Raw genomic sequence first — 22,111 nt, 5'->3', positions numbered from 1 at the left:
CCTCTCTGGCTGCAGAACAATCCTGCTGCCCATCCACAGGATTGACCTTTTCCACTCAGGGTTCTAACCGCCTTTCAGGAAGCTGAAGGGAAAGGAAAATTTACCTCAGATGCTTCTTGTGTCTTCCTAAAGTTTGTTTAAAATATGGATCATATAAAGCTTTCTATGTCTGATGGCCATTTTAGAATTTTGAAATTGGGTGGCTCAGTCGGTTAAGTGACAGACTCTTGATTTTGGCTCAGGTCATGACCTCAGGGTCCTGAGATTGAATCTTGTGAGGGGCTTGCACTCAGTGGAGTCTGCTTGAGATTACGTCCCTCTCCCTCTGCCTCTCCCCCACCACCCCTAAAGTAAATGAAGAAATCTTTAAAAAATTGTCTTAACCTATTTTTTTTCCTAAAAATACTCTAGGCTTTTTCTAAGTATTTTTTTCCTCCTGTAAAAAGTCCCCCGGTCCTGCCTTCTTACATAAAGCACTGATTAAGTGCTGAAAGTGCCCTTGAGACCTAAGACCTGAAGCAACTATGAGAAAGGGGCAAACAGAGAGTGAGCAAGAGGCAATGGGGAGGAGAGAGGGGCAAGAAAGCTGTCCATCAAAGATCTTGTCATGGTGTCCATGAGCCTGCATCTTCTGAGGGTGTACTGCAAATCAAGACCACACCAAAAGAAGGAGAAAAGTGGAGGGGGCAGACAACGGGAAAGAAGCAACGAACCAAAAACAGTCTCCATCTCAGACTGAAGGCCCTAGGGTGACAGAATCCCACCCAACAGAACAACCGCTGACAAAGAAGATTCTAGAAAATAGAAAGTGTTGGGATTACAAAGTTGCACACTTCGTCTGTACAAACTGGTCTTTGAACCTCCTTTGTGGGAGCAACTATAATGTCCACATTATTAAGGAAAAAAATAAACCCACCACATGAAGAAGAGTTCCCTTCCCTCTTTTGGTTTATCACAGCATTTTTTTTCTTTTTTGACACAACTTCCTCCCCCTCTTTTTTGTTTTGTTTTGTTTTGTTTTGGTTTGGTCCTTCTTTTCCCTTCTCAGCCAACAGAACCTTCTGGATAGAAACCAAACCATGCACCTTTTAGCTGGTGACTCCATGCTTCTCAGTCTGAATATTCTGGATGGAAACCATTCTTTCCCCCTTTGATGTGACTCTATGCTTGACCTTCAGGCTCCCAGCAAAGAAACATATACCATAAAATGGAGTCCCACTGAACCAGCCACCATCAACCCAAATTCCAACATCATGCTTTGCTTGATTCTATGGTTCAGCTGTGAGTTGTGGAGCAAGGCGTTTGCATTCACGTGCTAACTAACACCAGGAACTTGTCTACAGTGTAGCTTTTAGGCCTGACTGGAGATATTTGGCCAGTGGCTCCTTTAACAAGTGTGTGCATATCTGGAATACTCAGAGTGGAGATCTCATCCACAGCTACCGAGGCACTGGCAGCATCCTCGAAGTGTGCTGAAATGCCCAACGGGACAAAGTGGGCACCAGTGCATCCAACAGCTCTGTGTATGCTTTAGATCTTGGAAAGTAAACACGAAATATTATAGAAAAGAATTCTAATGGACCAGCAATGAATGTGTGGGGTTGCAGCACTCATCAGACACAGTTCTATCCACTCCCAAACTGTACGAACTGGACTTGCATTTAGAGTGTACTTGGAAGTCAAGTCATCCCTGGCCACACGAAGCCTTGAGCCTTTCATCATCTTCAACTCCCTGCTTCTTACTATTTGAGAGGAAAAATGTGCAGGCGATTCTGCATGTCCATTACCCACCCTGATGCAGCTTATTTGGAAGCTGTGAAGTAGTTTTCTGGCTATTTCATGAATATCATTATAATTAGATTCTCTCTCAACTCATGAGAAAATATTAGATCTTTCACTAATTGTCCCAGTTTATTATATGCTTGTTACTGATTTGAAGGGGTTAGGATGTACAATGTAAGTTGGGTGTGCAGTATATTAAGGTTCTTCTTAGGCTGACCACTGAAAGAATTTTTAGTGGGACAATAAAGTTGCAAATTTCCTTGATTAAGACTCTTGGAGGATATGAGGTTTTAACACAACAGGCCTGAAAAAAAAAACTTCATAGGATCCTCATCACAGATCACACAGTCTGACCAGGTGAATGAACTGTGTACTTATACAGTGATTTCATTGTCAATATGCTTGTGTGTGAGAAAGCAAGGTGGAGGTGAAGGGCAACTGAGGAAGAGAGATCAGATTCTTTGTGTGGTAGTGGAAGTAATTAATCATAAAGACTAAATAGTTAAATAATATAAGTTTACTACAATATAAGTATGTTAATTTAGAGGTCATTTCGTTCAAAATATTTTGTCATTTCTTTTACCCAATTAAAATTTATGTCTGCTGTTAAATTTCAAATATTTGAGCATGTATTGGTTATCTTTTTTGCAGATTTCTAATGAAATTCTATTGGGCTCAGAGAACATACTCAGCGTATTTTAATATATAAAAATTGATGTAGACTTTTTAAAAGTGCAGGTTATAGTCTGCCTTTGTAAACACACCATATGCATTTGAAAAATGTGTATTTTGCCATTTTTGAGGTAGTGTTCTATAAATATCAGTTCAGTCAAGGTCGTTCAGGCCCTTCTTAAGATCTGTGTCTTTGCTCATTTCTTCGTCCAGTTGTTTTATCAATTGCTGAGGAAGGTGTTTAAATTTCAGTGATGGTTGTGATATTGTCCATTTTTATTTCTTTTTAATTCTGTCAATTATTGTTTTATGGATTTGGAAGCTCTACTTTTCTACATCTCTGTTTTTTTGCTCTTCCTATTTCTGTCTTTACTCTTCATTTGAGAGTTTTAGAACTCCATTTTAATTTTTCTGTTGGTGCTAGAACTTTTGCCATAGGGTAATCCTTTGGTAATTCAAATGTTTAGATTTCCACACTCTACTTACAAGAAATAAAGTCAAACTTTGTGTAAAATATAGACGTCTAGTAAATTTATAGTCCCATACACTCATTCATCCTTTAAGTTATAGTTATACATATTATATCTAAATATGTCACAAATCCTGTAAGAAAATGTCATGATTTTAGCAGTTTTACAAATGAATTAAGAGGGACACGGCCAAAATATGTAATCTTTGTTTTTCCCCAGATATTATTTCCAATGCTTTTGTGTTCTCTTCTGAGGATATCTGCATTTCCATTTGATATAATTTGCCTTTAGCCTGAAAAAAATTATTTAGCATTTTGTATAGCACAGGTCTTCTGGCTGCAAAGTCTCCTGCTTTCTTTTCCCTAAAAATGCTGTATTTCACCTTTCATCTTGAATTGTATTTTTGTTGAAGATAGAATCTGACTTAACCTTTTTTTCCTTGTTGTTTGTCTCTATCATTTTAAAAATGTTCCACTCTCCTCTGACCTCCTTGGTATCTGATGAAAGGGCAGTCTTTTCATAACCTTGTTTCTCCATATGTAACGTGTCGTTTTTCTCTTTCTGCTTCCAATATTTTTTCTTTATTTTTGGTTTGATTCTGATGTGCTTTGATACGAATGTTTATTCGGCTTGATGTTCATATTTCATCTCATATATGGGATTCCCCAGTGTTCTTGAAATCTCTCTCCCTCTCTCATTCAATATTATTTAATAGGGCTTGGGGCTCTGTCCACTGTTTACACGAAGTAATTTATCTTTTTCTGACTTTAACTTTACTTACCCTTGCCTCAGTCATGTCCATTAAGCTGTTAAGTCCATTCAGGCTTTGTTTTGTTTTTTGCATTGTATTTTTTCAATTTTGCAACTTCTATTTGGTTCTTTTTTCATTGTTTTTATTTCTGCTGACACGTCCCTCTGCTAAAGTCTTATGCATAGAAAATACATTTCGTTTTACTTCATTGAGGATATAATATTCACTTCAACATTTTTAATCAGTTTCAAAATCTGGTTCATCTCTTGATCAAACTCAATTGATTTTTTCTCTTGCAAGTGTAACCCATTTTTTTGGTCCTTGGTTTATTGGCTAAATTTTTATTGCATCCTGAACTCTGTGAAACTTAGGTTGTGGACATTCTGGATTCTGCATCTCTTTTGTGACAAATATTGTTTTGTTTTTTTTAGCAAATATTTTTCTTGGGTGAGCTTCAACAGCAAACTCTTTGCTACTCTGGTCTTAGGTCAGATCTTTCATCTTTAGCTGGAATGCTCTAAGTCAGTTCTGCACACACGTAGTTCAAGAGTCAGTTGATCAAAAGGTACAAACTTCCAGTTATAAGATGAGTAAGTTCTGGTGTATAGCATGTTGACTATGGCTAATAATGTTATGTTATATACTTGCAAGGTGCTGTATGTTCTTAACACACACACACATACACACACAATAGGTAATTATGTCAGCTAATGGAGGAGATGTTGACCAACCTTATTGTAGTAATCATTTCACAGTGTATGTGTGTATCAAATCATCATGTTATACACTTTAAACTTATACCATGTTATGTGTCTATTATACAACAGTAAAGCTGGGAAAATTATTTTAAAGGTTTATTTATTTATTTTAGAGAGATTGAGCACAAGGTGGGGGGGGCAGAGGCAGAGGGAGAGGAAGAAGCAGACTCCCCCCTGAGGAGAGATCCTGAAGTGGGGCTCGATCCCAGGACCCTGAGATCATGGCCTGAGCCAAAGGCAGACACTTAACTGGCTGAGCCACCCCAGTGCCCCAGGAAAAAATTTTTAAAAAGAAAGAGAAAACCATCTACAGGCAAAAACAAAAAAGGGAATAGAACAAAATTATAAATCTACAATGAGTAGAAAGAAGGATATGATAAAGAAATACATTAATGAAAAAGAACAACAAAAGCAAAAGCTATTCTATCGAAAAGATTAATAAACTCACTCTGTAACATGACTTAAGAAAAAAGGGAAGAAGAAACAAATAAACATAATTAAGAAGTTTAAAGAAGCAAATAGATAAGACATAGAACATGTTTTAAAGTATAAAGTGATATTTTAAATAGCATAGTGCCAACAAATTTGAAAAAAATGAATAGTCTAGACACGTAAATTACTATAATTGACTAAAGAAAAACTAGATACATGAAATTTATTTATTAAAATAAATATATTTATTAAATTGAATCTACATTCAAAATTTTCTTGTTATAAAAAAGAACCAGCCAACAAATTTTACTGAAGAGACCTATCAACCCTTCCATGAACAGACAATTGTTGTGGTGTATCAACTGTTAACTGAAAACAGCAAAAGGAGGAAAGCTCCCTATATCATTTCATGAGGCTAATAACATCTTGATAGCAAAAGCAGACAAGCTAGTATTAGAAAGAAAATTTAAAAGGCACATCTCATTCTTGTTTTGTTTTGTTTTTTTAAAGATTTTATTTATTTATTTGTCACAGAGAGAGAGAGCACAAGCAGGGGGAGTGGCAGGCAGAGGGAGAAGCAGGCTATCCACTGAGCAAAGAGACCTTAGCAGGACTTGATCCCAGGACCTGATCATGACCTGAGCCAAAGGCAGACACTTAACCAACTAAGCCACCCAGGTGTCCCAAGGGCACATCTCATTCTTGAGTATACATTAAAAAATCCTAAACAAAATACCAGTAAATCAAAACCTCTTCCCACCCAAACAAGAGTCAGCAATGTGGGACACAGATTTTGGGGATTCCCCTCTCTGACTTCTGGGATTCCCTCACTGTCTGCAGTGTTCATGATTTCCCAGCTTCTCTCTTCTCACTCCCTAGGCCAGCAAGCCTGTTCCCACATGTGCTCTCAACAACCTTACCACTGCTGCTTACCCTCAGACTAAAAGCCAGACCAATGGGAACTTAGGTGTAGGGCTCCTGTCTCTTCTTCAGCAAACAAGAGGGCACCACCCCCTACCCCAGTCTTTCTGCTTCTGTACTTCCTGGTATCTACACGGTAACAGATCATAGATCTATTCAGATTATTTGTCTTTGAGCTGCTTAGAGATTATTGGGTGCATGCATGTTTGCAGGGTAAATCAGAGGTGTACGCATACAGGACTAAATAAAAAATCTCTTGGCTTTTTCTTTTTGAGGATTCCCCCACCTTCTTGGACATTCATGACTCCTACTTCACTTTTTTGGTTCCCTGAGCCAGAGAGCTGAAATGATTTGTTACATGTCCAGCCTTCTTGAGAGAGTGTAAACTTCCCATCAGAGTCTGAGTCTGTCTCTTTCAGTTCACTCTTCTTTGTATTTAGGTAGTTGCTTTTTATATGATAGTTGAAAAGCTTTTTCCCCAGGCAGAGGATGTACAGTAGGGTCTCATTCTGTCAAACTCAGATTGATGCATTTTCTTTGAAATCCTTCAAAACTTCTTTTTTAATCTTTTTTTTTTTTCCTGGACCATAAAATTCCACATGAATCAGGAAATGAATCCATTTTGCTTTTTCTTTGTAAAGCTTTATTGAAATATCTTTCACATATGAAATTAACCAACTTAAAATTTATGATACGGGGTTATTCGTACATTCAAAGAATTGTGCAACCATCACCACAATTTAATTTTAGAATACTTTCAACACCCCAGAAAGAAACCCATACACATTAACAGTCATTTCCCATATTTACTCCCTGTCCTTCACCCCAGTCACAACCAACCACTAATCTACTTTCTATCAGTATGAATTTTTCTACATGGACATTTCATATAAATGACATTATACAATATTTGCTCTTTGTTACAAGTTCCTTTTGCTGATAAGAAACATGTTTTAAAGCTGATCCAAATTATATGTTATATTGGTACTTCATTCTTTTATATTGCGAAATAATAGCTCATTGTGTAATACGCAGATTTTATTTATCCATCTATTAGTTGATGGACAATTAGATTTTTTCCACTTTTTGCTCTTATGAATAATGTTGCAATGGTGTACAAGTTTTTGTTTGGACTTGTATTTTCATTTCTTTTGAGTATATACTGAAAACTGGAATTACTGTACCATATGGTAACTCAAAGTTTAGCATTTTGAGGAACTACCAAACTAAGTTTTCCAAAGCAGCTGCACCATTTTACATTCCTATCAGCAACGTGTGAAGGTCCTAATTTCTCCACATCCGTTACCTTCACTTGCTAATGTCTTGATTTTAGTCATTCTGATGGGTGTGAAGTGGCATTGTGGTTTTGATTTGCATTTCCCTAGTAACTAAAGGTATGGGAATCTTTTGACACTTTCTTGTTATCCATTTGTATATCTTTACAGAAATACCATTCAAATTATTTGCCCCCAACTTTTTTTTAGTTGGGTTGTCTTTTATCATTGAGTTCTAAGAGTTCTTTATATTCTGTAGTCCCTTCTCAGATATGTGATTTGCAAATATTTTGTCCCATTCTGTGGGTTTTTCACTTTCTTCATGGTGTCCTTTGAAGCGCAAAAGTTTTTATTCTGATGAAGTCTAACAGACATAGTTCTTCCTGTCATTTGTACTTTTGGTGCCACATCTAAAAAGCCATTGCCTAATCCAAGGTTACAGAGATCAATTCCAATGTTTTCTTTTAGGAGTTTATAGTTGTAGCTCTTGCATTTAGACGAATGATCTACTTCAGCTGATTTTTAGATGATATCAAATAGGCATCCAAATTCAATCTTTGAATGTAGATATTATGTTGTCCTAGTACCATTTGTTCAAAGGATTATTTTTCTCTCTCATTGAATTGTCTAAACAACATTGTTGAAATCGATTGACTCAATCAAAGTGACTCAATAAATCAGTTTATTTCTGGATTCTTAATTCTATTACATCTATGTCTATCCTTCTTTTAGTCTCACACTCTTGATTATTATAGCTTACAGTTGGCTTTTAAAATCTTGAAGCGTAACACCTCCAACTTTTTTTTTTTCCTAAGACTGTTTTAGCTTTTTGGATTCCTTATATTTCCATAAGCATTATAGGAAACTCCTTTGATGTAGGAAATGTTTGGGGTTTGGAGCTGATGGCTAAGAAAGAATTCTTGGACATGTTGGATGTAAATGGTGGTTTTATTAAAGCAGAGAGACAGGACCCAGGGCAGAAAGAGCTGCACTGGGGTCATCGCGAGTGGGTGATTAAATATTTTCAAGTTGCGAGGGGGTTAGGAATAGTGTAAGTCTCTAAGGAAATTTGGAAGCAAGGTTTCCAGGACCTTGAAGGGCCTAGCTGTTGTTAGGAAAAGTTCATTTATTACTGTCTAGTAAAATGCTAGTCATGAGACCCTTCAGATGTATATCTTTGGGCCATATGCTTGGGGGATGGCTGTCAACATATATCTTGCGGAGGGGTGGAGGTGGGTAAAGTAGAGTTACAGGATCCTGGGGGTTCAGGATAATGTTAAGCTAAGATTGCGTTTTGCCCTTAGCAAAATATTATCATCAAGGCAGCTGAGTTCCTAGAGGAATGCCACTCTGTTTCAAGGACTTGTCAATGACCTGCACGTAATAAGAAAATTTAATTTTTTTTTTTTTTGCCTTGTTTCTCACATCAATCTTGTTATTTTTTTTTTAAGCAAACAAACAAGTAAACAAAAATCAGCTGTGATTTGGATGGGAACTATATTGAATGATATGTACATTAATTGGGGAGTAGCACAGTATTAACAATGTTAAGTCTTCTGATCTATGGCAATGGGATATCTTTCCATTTATTTAGGTCTTTTAAACTCCTTCACATAATGTTTTGTAGTTTTCACTCTAAATATTTTGCAATTAAAAAAATGATTCCTATGTATTTTATTTTTTCTAGTTATAAATGGGCTAATTCGCTTAATTTCATTTTCAGATTGTTCAATATTAACATATAAAAATACAATTCATTTTTTGATAATGAACATGTATCCTACCAGTTTGCTAAACTCATTTATTTTAATTTATTCTAATCAGTCATTAGTGCATTTCCTATGATTTTCTATATGCAAGAGTATGTCATCTGCATAATTTCACTGGCTGTTATATTATGTACGATGCTGAATAGAAACGGTGAAAACAGACATTTTTGTCCTGTTCCTGATCTTAGGAGGAAACCTTGTAGTCTTTCCCTATTAAATATGATGTTAGCTGCGGGATTTTCATAGGTAGCCTTTAATCAGGTCAAAAAAAATTATTTGCTATTCTTAATTTATTGACTGTTTTTTATCATGAAATATCTTTGGCAAATATCCAATACATCTTCATTGTTCCAATATCTCTTGATTTTGCTTATTTATTCATTTGAGAGAGAGACAGAGACAGAGAGAGGAGAGGGAGAACAAGCAGGGTGGAGGGGCGGAGGGAGAGGGAGAAGCAGACTCCCTGCTGAGCAGGGATCTTGAAGCAAGAGGAAGGAATTGATCCCAGGACCCTGGGATCAAGACCTGAGCCAAAGACAGACATTTAACTGAGCCACCCAGGTGCCCTGATTTTGCATTTTTCTCTAAATATTCTTGGGCCTTGCAGCTATTCCCCCTGTTTGGCATTCTCTTAGCCCTTTGGTGTGTATGAACCGCTATGGTTTTCTAGCTTATGATAGTCAATAACTAACCACATTTATAGATGAATCTGTTCCAAATTTACTTAGATCATTGCTTAAAATTAGTCATTTTCATTATTTACTCATCCCAAGTTACTGCCTAAAGGCATTTTTTTTTTTTGAAAGAGAACTGCCAATCTCCCTTGAATCACAATGCAGCAACCACAAGCTTGCAACCTCACTTTGGGAAGCTTAAGAAAGCTTTCACCCAATCAGAACACTGCCAAAGGATTTTAACATACTCAGTTTAACAGAGTACACATTCAATTTATTTAGGAAACTTTTGTTAAGGGGCGCCTGGGTGGCTCAGTCAGTTAAGCATCTGCCTTCAGCTCAGGTCATGATCTCAGGGTCCTGGGATCATGCCCCGCATAAAGCCCCACATTGGGCTCATTGCCCAGTGGGGAGCCTGCTTCTTCTTCTCCTTCTGTCCCTTACCCCTACTCTCTTTCTCTCTCTCTTTCTCTCTTGCTCTGCTCTAATAAATAAATAAAATCTTTAAAAAAATTTTTAAAAAAGAAAACCTTTGTTAAGATTCTTCTTATTGAATCCACAGTTCAAACACCCTCTCCACTAGTGACATTTAATTCCCTAATATCTCATTTTTTTTACCAACTAATTTCTATTTTTCCTTTAGTTCTCTGATTAAATGTCACTTCCTCAAATAGGCAATCCTCAAGCAGTCTGGGTATCTAAAAATAAAAATGGCACATTAACAGGTGCTTTCTCTCAGCCTCCTTCCTTAGTCATTCTGTGAAATTATCTTTCTAAATTATTGGCTTCCCATGGCTGCTTCATACTTTTGATGATAATGCTCTAGGGAAATAGTCATTTCAGGTAAGGGACACCTATCCTGAGAGGTGGTTATTATGCCCCATGTCCTCCTTCAATTTGTTCCACATTTCACTGTAACTTGGTAGAGATAGTTCTCATACCTTGTGTTTTGGGAATTGTACCCATAATAACCTAGCTTCACTAAAGATGGAGTTTTCCACTTCTTTGATACTTCTTGTGAGATTCAGGCAGAGAAACAGGATTTAAATTAATTAAATTCAGTATCATTCTCATAGCTCCCGCATTTTCCAATTGGGTTTTAATGCCCTTACATTTCAACCAATAACATTTATGTAGTATGTCTTTCATAAATATTCAATAAATAATACTTTAATGTCTTAAGATATTTATTAAAAACAATAGCACATAAAGTCCATGTGCTAATTCTAAATGCAGTGGAAAGCAAATTTATAATTTGAACATTCTTATAATATTTTTTCTTGATATAAATTTAAAATGTTGCTTTATTAAATATATCATAGTGATGATTAACAGTTTCTTCTACTTTTACATTTAAGAATAAAAGTGTTTCTATGCCTTCAAAGTAATGAAGTTCAAAAGAATGACCTTATGAAACTCCACTTAACACTTAGCAAAGAATGTGGTCATAAACCACTTTGAAAGTAATCTCCATTATCCATTTGAGCTAGTTTAAGTGTTTTGGATAAGATGCCTAGAGTTTTTGAAGCTTTCAGCTTATTCATCATCCTGTCATGTAGAACTTTATCAAAGGTTTCCTTCCAAGAAGTCAAAAGGACTTATTCCATGTGCTCCCTGATAATACATTTCATTTCCCATCTCGATGAGAAAAAGTTGACAAGTCAGCAGTTAAAAGAGATTGTATATTAATCTATGACAATTATTTTATACCAGTTATTAAATTTGTTTCTCTCAATTAATTTATTTGCAAGTCATATATGTATATGTATGTATGTCATATATATTTATTAAAAATTAAAATAATTCAATGACTTATTTCTAATTCAAGTTATTAAACATAATCCAACTGAGTATTTATGGCAAACTGTGGTCTCAAAAGTAATGATAAATATTCCCCCTTTGGATATATTAATCTAGAAGGTATTTTTAATATTTGCTGAACAAATATATGTGATAGTCACAATAGTGAGAAAATCTCATCAAAATTAATGTATTTGAGATATGCTGATCATAGAGAACACTCATATAAAGGTGGTTTTCTTAAAACAGTTTGTGTCACACATTGTATGTCTATGTATTTTAGATTTGTGTCATATTATCCTGGTTTATGTATATAAATAATTTCTTTAATGTTGTATGAAACATTGACTATTTAGAATGCAATCTTTCTGTGTAGTTGATTTCTCACTTTGCACATTAAACTCCATGATTAGGATCTAAGTAAAATATTTCCATTAAAGACTGAATATAAAAGACACAGGAAAACCTGCTACAATATCATAGATTATTTGAAAGACCTAGTATCAAGTTCTTTTATTGAAGCCCGAGGGAGCCATAATTTCCAGGCAGATATGATTCCCCAGAATAGTTATGTACCTGGGCCCTGGAGGCAGGCAGCCTGGATCAGAGCCTGTTTGCCATGTAAGGAATATGCAACCTTGACCCTGGCATCCACCTCTCAGAAGCTTGGACTCCCCATCTCCGAATGGAAGTAGTAATATTTTCTAATAAAGCTGTTGCAGTTTTTTAAGCTACAGTAAATTGTTACAAACTGAAAATACCCACGTAACCAGCACTTTGATCATAAAACAGAATACTTCTTGGCTCCAGACATCCTCCTTTTGTTCCTTTCCTGTCACTATGTTCCAAAGCAACCGTGATCCTGATGTCTAAGAGCACAGATTTGCCCTGTCTACTCCGTGCCTCATGTCAATGGAACGAGTCATACAGAATGTACTATTTTGTATCTGGCATCTTTTTCTAAACGTTCTTTTCTAAGATTCATGTGTTGCATGTAATTGGGGATATTTCATGATTTCATGAAGAAACTCTGGAAGATGCAGAAATTAGGAGAATGGGATGGGGAATCCAAAACTAAGGATGTATCACTCTAAGCCTTATGTTACACAAGCATTGAAGATCAGACTTCTTGTGGAGTAATTCTTGATAGGTACTATAATGGGGTTTTGGAGATGAAAGTGAAGAAAGAAAGGTATCAGAAAGTTTTCCTCCGAGAAAAAGAAAACTGTGAAGGGAAGTCAGCAAGCTTATAGTTCTGAGTCATTATCAGTTGCCATTGTCAGATCATCCCTCATGGGGAAAAAGAATAATAAAAATGCTAAAACTACTGACTGATTTGATAAATGAAGCTATATTTACATGTGTGTAGTTCAGCCTTGTCTGATCAGTGCATAGATTATATTTAATAGTGCTATTAAAGCAGATCGGCTCAGTCACTGATAGAGATGTCCTGAATAAGGGAAATTAATTAGTGTGTAAAGAACCAGTCACCACTATAATCTGGAGTTTGTTCGAGTATCTTCCCTATAGTCCAAATCTCTCTTCCATTCTGAACATATGTAAATATAAATACTGCTGTTAAGCTTCACTGGAAAATTAAAGTTTTTGCAACTGTAAAATTCTGAGATCAGGTCCGGAGAAGACAGAAACATTCATTTAGAATCTTTGCTTTCATCCAGAAGAAAAACAGCTATCAGGGGACGCCTGGGTGGCACAGCGGTTAAGCGTCTGCCTTGGGCTCAGGGCGTGATCCTGGCGTTATGGGATCGAGCCCCACATCAGGCTCCTCCGCTGTGAGCCTGCTTCTTCCTCTCCCACTCCCCCTGCTTGTGTTCCCTCTCTTGCTGGCTGTCTCTCTCTCTGTCCAATAAATAAATAAAATTGTGAAAAAAAAAAAAGAAATAAAAACAGCTATCAGATTCTTACAGAGTGAGTAGAAGAATGGTCTTTTGCACAGATTAATTTTCTGGTGTTGTGGTTGGGTGTGATGGTTAGGAAATATTAAAAGCAAAGAATAAAGTTTTATGATAATATATAAAATTTATTTAATCCCATTCATTGCACAGGCATTTATAAAAACTACTCACCGTGCTCTAAGCTCTGTGTGAGGCACCAGAGGTAAAAGGCAGATACAAAGAGCCTACAGTTTAATGGGATATAAGTAGAGGAAAATGATGACGTACAACGTAAGTGGTAAGACAGAGATGTACTGAAGAACAATAGACGTGGTACCTCATCCTGATTAGGAACAGGTGATCTGTCAGCAAGGAGACTGGCTAAAGGTGAAGAGATCTCAAGTGCAGAGACTTGAGAAAGGGAGGTCAGAGTATTTCAGTCCTACAGAGATATGTTTGTTTATGAAGACACAAATTTGGCACGTTAAATGTTTCAGTGTGCCTACTTCATGCAGCATGAGCGAGGAGTAGTGAGAAAAGAGGCTGGAGGGACTAAGCTGTGATAAGAAATTGGTCTACTTTTCTAAAGGCAGTAAGGACCCTTGGAAAGATATTTAAAGAAGAGTGACAACAGTAATCATGTTGTGTTTAGAAACAGCAATCAGCACAATGTATGGAAAACAGGTGAGGAGAGAGCCAAGCTAAATGATAAAGAGACATTTACAGCTTATTTATAGTCTAAATAAAATAACAGAAGGCCCAATTCAAGCCAGTGGCACTAGATTTAGAGCCCAGACAAGACTAGTGAGGTCAAAGAAGTCATTTCAACTGAACTGTCTTACCCAGTGGAGACTGAAGAGTAGCATGAAGGTCAATGAGTCAATGGAAATCTAAAAATGATAGTTTTAGAAAACGGGTAATGGTATTCTTCGTTAAGATATAAAATTCAATAAACAACAAAAAAGAGCAGATTTGTGGAATGTAGGAGGAGATGAGTTTGGTTTGGAGGATGAGTATGGACAAACTGACACGGAAGGACATGTAGGGCGTCCAAGTAGAGATGCCCCTCAGGGACTACTGTAGATTTACTCATTCAATTTTATTCCATGGTCCTTCTACGGGAGAGGCTAGAAGGCTGAAAAATCCCTTGAGTTTCGAGTTTGAGGTAGAAATTCAGTTTTACCAATTAGATGTACTCATGTGAAATTTGAAAGACAGAGAAGAAATCCAAGTCACTTTCCTGACCTCTCCGTCTATTTCTGCAGATAATAAGTCATGAAGATGTGAGGATTCCCTTCAGCCATTTTCCAGAGTCCATTTCCACCTGGACTGTGGGCCTAGAAACAGCTGTAGTTGCAGCAGCATCTTACCCATCTTTATAATCCTGGCATAGCAGCTATGAGTGGGCATTCTCCATATCATTGGGTATCAAGAGTGGCTGCAGTGGTGGCTTCTTTAGGTCCTGGATTCTTACATGGCTTCAGCGGCAGCCTCACGGTGGTTGCTTCCATGCTGTGTCAGTACTTTATTGCTCTGGGGGTTATTTAGAGGCCTCACAGAGAACACTCATCGCTACTCCCAAAGGTTTGCAAGCACTGACTCTCTTATAATAAATCACTCCCTGCATAAAACACCTATAGTAAATACACATATAAATCCAAATGTTCTCTTTTTCCCCTAAAACCTTTAGTAAGAGGTAACATTTATGGAAGGCTTACTATGCAAGCTACTGTTCTAAGTGATCTATGTATGCTAATATATAATCCTCCAAACAACAGTAGTAATGAGGTCTTGTTTTACCTCAAATTTCAACAGTGGGAAAATTTAAACACACGTACGTTAAGTAACCAGTCTAACCACACACAGCAGAAAATGGCAAAGTCTGAAATTATACTCAGGCAGTTTGGTTCTTATCTGCTGTGGTACACTCCACAGTGATGATTTTTGATAAATACATTAAATGTATTGCAGGGTAATTGTTGAGTGGAAAAAATGGATACTTGTGTCATCAGCATACACAAGGTAATTCAAATCATATAAAAGGAATAAGATCATCTAAAAGGACTGTAAGTGGAAAAGTAAAAAAGGCTGAAGAGGAGATCCTTATAGAAGACAAATGTTTAAGGAATGAGCAGATGGGGAACATGGAGAGAAGCTGGAGAGAGAGAGGCCCAGTAGAAGGTATCAAAGAAGCCAAAAGAAGCGTAAGTCAAGAAGTTAACTACACTAATACTGAAGTTGAGTAAGATAAAATCGTTTCCATTCATGGAAAGCCGTTAATCACTTTTGCAATGGTGCTTTCAACAGAGAGGGGAAGAAAAACAACAAAATGTTTAATGGCTTACATTGAAAAACAAAGAGGGAGAATTTGGAGAAAATTAAAGCAGAGACTACTTTTTGAAGTGTAGTGGGATTATGAACAAGCACAATGGAAAATCAGTTAAAAGAATATGTAAAAGAAACATCAAGCATGGAACTACCACATGATAGGCAAGATGAATAATTTTGCAAAAATATTCTGAAAGAAAAGAGAAAGGAGTTGAAAATCTAGAAGGAGGAGAAAACAAAATAATGGATTGAAGTCTTAGAGGAGATGAGAGCAAATGCAAACCAGAATATGTGAAAAGGTATTTATCTTTAATGTGCTAGGGAAGAATCAAATCTCCCACTGAAACTGGTTAAGAGTGAGGTGAGAACAATCTGATCACAGACTAGACTAATGAGAAAAATGGTAGATCAGGGAGCCAGAAAATGTCATCAAAGCTCTGATGAAGTTGATTTAGGAATGAGAAGAAGCTGACCAATGACACATACAAAGATTTCCAATTAATAATAAGATCTTATTTAACCTGGAGGCCATATTTGTAAATGGAATAAACTGCAAATTTGGATGATTTCCACCTAAACATTGAACGGATGACCCATGTGTAGGAATTGAACATATAAACATATGGACTAATCACCCTAAGTATATTTATTGGATTGATACAAGGAAAAAACAAGGGGCAAGATTGGTGATGGCATTAGGTGGTGAATGGAATAAAGGATAGATCGCGAGGGGCGCCTGGGTAGCGCAGTGGTTAAGCATCTGCCTTCGGCTCAGGGCGTGATCCCGGCGTTCTGGGTTCGAGCCCCACATCAGGCTCCTCCACTAAGAGCCTGCTTCTTCCTCTCCCACTCCCCCTGCTTGTGTTCCCTCTCGCGCTGGCTGTCTCTCTCTGTCAAATAAATAAATAAAATCTTAAAAAAAAAAAAAAAGGATAGATCGTGAAAATTAAGCTGGTGAGGAATGTTACTGAATCCAAGACGCATCTAATGCAGTCGATAAAAAAGGGTGGCAGTGCACAAGAGACTGAAAATACTGATAAAGACAGGAGAAGATAATTTGACTGGAAATGAGAGTAAATTTAAAAGATAGAATGTATGGTCACAGATAAGATGGTGATTACAACAAGGGCCTAGTGATGGAAATTTGTGATATAAGAAGGCTAGAGATAAAAAGCTACAATATGAAAACTGACAAATAATTGTATATGGTTTATATGTGGGGCATTCATCTATATGGAGAAGTATGTGAGAGGAGGCCAGAAGAGATTCTAATCATTAAAGTTTATAGGGGATAGGTTGGAAGACTGGTAGATGAAGGGTGTGAAGAGTGATACAAGCTACACTGGCAAGAAACCATGTGCTTATATTTATTTACTTATTTTAAAGCTTTTATTTACTTATTTGACAGAGAGAGAGAGAGAGAGCACAAGCAGGTGGAGTAGCAGGCCAAGGGAGAGGGAGCAGCAGGCTCCCTGCTGAGCAAGGAGCCTGATGGGGGGGGGGCTCAACCCCAGGACTCTTGGATCATGACCTGAGCCAAAGGCTCAGGTTAAGTGACTCTTAACCAACTGAGCCACCCAGGCACCGCAAACCATGCACTTTTATATTTGGAAGACATTTATATAGGATGAAAACAACAATGGATATTTATGGAAAATTTAACCTCAATTTATTATTCTTAAACTCCATAGAGAACAGTAGATTGAGCACTCAAGAAGACCACAGGGACAAACTAATATTAGAGAAAATTCAGACTCCAGTTACAGACAAAAGATTGCTGGAGAATGTTTTTGAGGCTGGAGGGTGGGGTGTTGCCCATGGAATGGGGGTTCTGTAGAGAATAGTGGGGAAAGTGATAGAAGGAATTTGGCTGGGCCTAGGAAGGGAAAGAAAACACCAAAACATATGGAATTTAGACTAAGTCAGAGATCAATAACCCCAGATTGAATGTAACTCCTTTGGACTTTGGGCTGTCACCAAGAAACTAACTAGATGCAAACTAGTGCTGGAATTTATCAGTCTAAATTTTTCAATGAATGATAGTAATTTTTTTCAAGTACCAGTGGAGACATCAACCTGGGGTTTTTAGATAATTGGCACAGTACACACTTTGAAAACTTTACTGAGGACAGCAAAAAAAAAAAAAAAGTTGTTAAGAAATTGTTATGATCTTCCAAAGAAGATCCTGGCCCTCTTGGGCAAGGTTAGTTACTTGCTTGAAGTTCACCTGAATGAGAAATAACAGCTGCTCCAGGGCCACAGTGGAATATCAGTCTCTCTGTGGGGAGTTGACTAGAGCAAGGTTTGATTCCACTGTTAATGAGGGCTAAGCATTCTATTGTGAGAACCAGAAGCATCTTAAAAATGAGAGAGAGAGAGAGAGACAGAGAAATCAGGCTTTTGGTCCTTTCTTACACTGTCTTAAAGCCCTAAAAAAAAAAAAAAAAAAGCTACTGAGAATCAGACAAATGACTTTTCAAACACAAGCAATGAGACAGGAGTTGCTTAAGGGAAAATTTGTTGGAAAATCTGACTTTGAGTTTGATGCCCAATTTTTTTCTAGAAATAGCTGAAAGTATCATATTTAGGCAACTGTAAACAACATACCTATGGAGTGTAAAACAGAAAATAATCTATGGTTTATTATACAAAAGATTTCGGACTTCACGACTGACTTCCAATTTTTTAACTTCATCGTAGTTGAAAGCGATATGCACTCAGTAGAAACTATATTTGCATTTCGAATTTGGATCTTTTCCCAGGCTCGGGGTATGGGGTAGGCTATGCTCTCATGATGCTGACCATCGGCAGCTGCAGAGCGGCTCCCCATCAGCCACACGATCAAAAGGGTAAACAACTGCTACATGATCAACAGGAGAAACACAACCATTCTGTACCCATACAACTATTGTTTCTCACTTTCAGTACAGTATGCCACAAATTACATGAGATATTCACCATTTTATTATAAAACAGGCTTAGTGTGAGATGACTGTGCTCAACTGTAGGCTAATGTGTGTTCTGAGCTTGTTTAAGGTAGGCGAGGCTAAGCTATGATGTTCTGTAGGTTAGGAGGTTTAAGTGCACTTTTGACTTATGATATTTTCATCTTATGATGGGTTTATCTGGCTATAACCCCATTGTAAATTGGGATGATCTGTATTGCCAATAATAGAGGCTTTGGAGTAAGGCAAACTTAGATTAAACATCACTAAGCATGACATATTTGCTCACTAATATCCAAACGTTTATGTTGCATCTTGGATTTTTCGGTTACATGTAAAATGTGGGTAGATTATTCAGCTAAGTGCCTAGCAGTTTGCCTGCAGTATTAAGGGACATAGTGCATTTTAAATACTTTCTAAAACTGGATTGCAAAATAACCAATAATGTCGAGTTTGACTTAACATGCTACAATGTCACAATGCACTATACAACATTCATACCACATTTGTACAGCTCCTAATTTTTCGGGTGTGATAAACAGAAAGTTGAAAAGCCACTTTCATGATTTTCTTCTTCTTTAGAAGGACTTCCTTCAGGAAGATTTTGATAAGGTTCTCTAATGACATTTTTGAGGAGTTGATGAATTAGAGATGCTTATAGTTCTCCCCCACTTAAAAACATAATTTTGAAATAATTATGGATTCACAGGAAATTGCGACAATAGCATAAGGAGGTTCTGCATACCTTTCACTCAGGTTCCTCCAATGGTTACATCTTACATACTTACAGTACAATATCAAAACCCAGGAAATTGACATTGGTGCAATGTGTGTAATAGAGTTCTGTGTCACGTATCGTATGTGTAGATTCATGTAACCACCACTGCAGTCAAGATATAAAAGCATTGCATCAGCACAAAGATCTCGCTACATTACCTCTTTATCAATTGCACCCTCACCCTCACTATCCTTACCCTCTGGGAACCACTAACATGTTTCCCATCTCTGTACTGTTGTCATTTTGAGAATGTCGGCTCAGTGGAATCACACAGTTTGTATACTTTTTGAGATTGGCTTTTTTTTCACTCAGCATCATAGCTTTGAGATCCATCCAACTTGTTGTGTATACCAATGATCCATTCCTTTGATGTGTAGTATTCCATGGTATGACTCTGCCACTGTTTGTTTAATCTATCAAGGGGCATTTTCATTGTTTCTAGTTTCTAGCTATTACAAATAAAGCTTCTGTAAACAATTGTGTACAGGTTTTTGTGGGGGCGTAAGTTTTCAATATTCCAGATAAACACCGAGGGGTGCAACGGATGGATTATCAGGCAAGGGTATGTTTCACTTTTATTTTATTTTATTTTTTAAAAGAAACTGATGAACTATTTCCCAGAGCAGCCATGTCATTTTACATTCTTATAAGTGATGCATAAGAGATCCAGTTTTAGTTCATCCTTGCCAGCATTGCATATTGTTGCTATTTTATTTCTATTTGTAGCCATTCTGATGGACATACAGTCATATATATATTTTCATAGTTTTAATTTACATTTCTTTAATGGTTAATGCTGTTTAACGTCTTTTCATCTGCTTATTTCCTGTTCCTACCTCTTTGGTGAAATGCATCTTCATGTCCTTTGACCATTTTCTAATTATATTGCTCATTTTTAGCTCTTGAGATTTGAATGTTTTTTATATATTCTAGATACGAATCTTTTGTCAGATAAGGGTTTGAAAATATTTCTCTCAGTCTCTAATATGTTATACTCTCAATAGGACCTTATGCAGAGCAAAAGTTTCTAATTTTGATGAAGTCCAATTTATCAATATTTTTTTATCCTTTATGGACTGTGGAATTAGTGACATTCCCTGTTTTTCATTATACATTTTTATGTAATGAGTTCATCAATTCTTAAGGTTTTAATCATTTAGTACAGTTCCATCTCCATAAAATTTGCTGAACAATGCAACTTTATTTTATCATTATTTGTAAAAGTATACTTTTGCTTCAAGTTCAAATTGTTATCATCATCATAACAATTAAGATAATAGCTCCTATTTTTGACCATCAACCACATGACAGGCTAGTAATTTAGGTTAACCCAGACAGTATCACATTTGATATTTATAGCAATCCTATGGATTATGTACTATTATTTACTCCCAATTTCAATAACTAAAGCTTAGAAGAGTTAAATAAATATTTTAACCATAATACTGTATGCTAGATCAAGTTTTGACCTGGTTTGTGTATACATAGTCTAGGACAAGATAAACTTTTCCAATTGCTCTGTTGCTTTTTCATTTTATTTGCATCATACATGCCCTGAAAAACCCTTCGGTTTTATAACAACTCAGAGTTTCAAATATTTTTATACTACAAATTTATCTGATTCCACTGGTGCAGTCATTCAAAACAACTGGGTTTTAGAAAGGAATAATTTGACTACGGAGAAAGTTATGATTGAGTTTGGGTTCATTTCTCTTTGAAAAAAAGTGAATAGAATCACTTGGAACACCGTTGAATAGAGATGATAAAAAACAAGTACATGAATTAAAAATATTTAATTCTCTTCCTAGCATGTTGGTAAGGCTCTTGTTTGGATTTTCTAAAATAAGATTTCCAAAATTATTTTTTTGTAAGAGAAATTATCTAAGAATAATCATAATAATTAGTGGCATGATTAATTTATTTTTTCTTCAATAAACTCTCAATATAGCTCATTCTATTTAATTTGTTAGGTGTTTTAATACAAAAAGAAAAATTTTTAAATACTATAGTTTTGTTTATTTTTCTAGTTGACTTGTACAAGTAAAATAAAAACAACAAAATCCTACTCACAAAGGTATAAAAGGAAACACCCGAAATAAAACAAATGATCTTTCCCTCATCACATACTTTTCCCCAAACTGGATGGAATTTATAAATGACTAAATATTTTTATTTTTTTAATGCCTATGTAAGTCTACTTCAGATTCAACTGCAAATTAACTAACCAATTATATGTTAATTGTACATTAGAAAATGTTTACAGCTTTCTTTCTACTCCATTGGACTTCCCACCAGTGGAGTTCCAGTTTCATCTAGAACCAGTTTCAGGTTCCTGAGTGAGATTTGCAACACTGAGGAGGCCTGGTTGAATACAAAGTCTCAACTTTTGGTGTGAATCCAGGCCTGATTTTTGACTATATTTGACAAGGAAGAGAAAACCTTTATATATTCTTTATTACTATCTCTTAAAGCCTTGAAAGTAACTAAAACTCTAAGTAGTTATTCTACTCAATACTTTCTTGGGTCTCCTTTCGGGCAATGTTCAACTGGTGAAGAGACACTTTTCACTTTCCCAAATCTTATATTTTGCTATGTCTTTCAGTGTGATTTTTGCTACCACCTCTTCCCAATCTGTCCTCTAAAAATTAGTCATTTCTCATGTAGTCTGTAGTTGCCTATATTAGTTGGACAATTTACCAAGATGAATTTTATTCATTTAGGAGACTCTAAATTTATCTTTTTGCATTTTAACATTTATTGAACACCTACTACAGTAAGCAGTTTACTTCAAAACAAACATTTATGGAGCTTCTAAGGTATGTGATTTAATCTGTATAATGACATCTAAGGTAACTACAAGTC

Source organism: Ursus americanus, chromosome 12 (assembly GCF_024610735.1).
Source record: "Ursus americanus isolate L20-20 chromosome 12, mUrsAme1.1.p, whole genome shotgun sequence".
Taxonomy (NCBI): Eukaryota; Metazoa; Chordata; class Mammalia; order Carnivora; family Ursidae; genus Ursus; species Ursus americanus.
The sequence above is the reverse complement of the archived record's forward strand: the minus strand, read 5'-3'. Positions refer to the sequence as shown.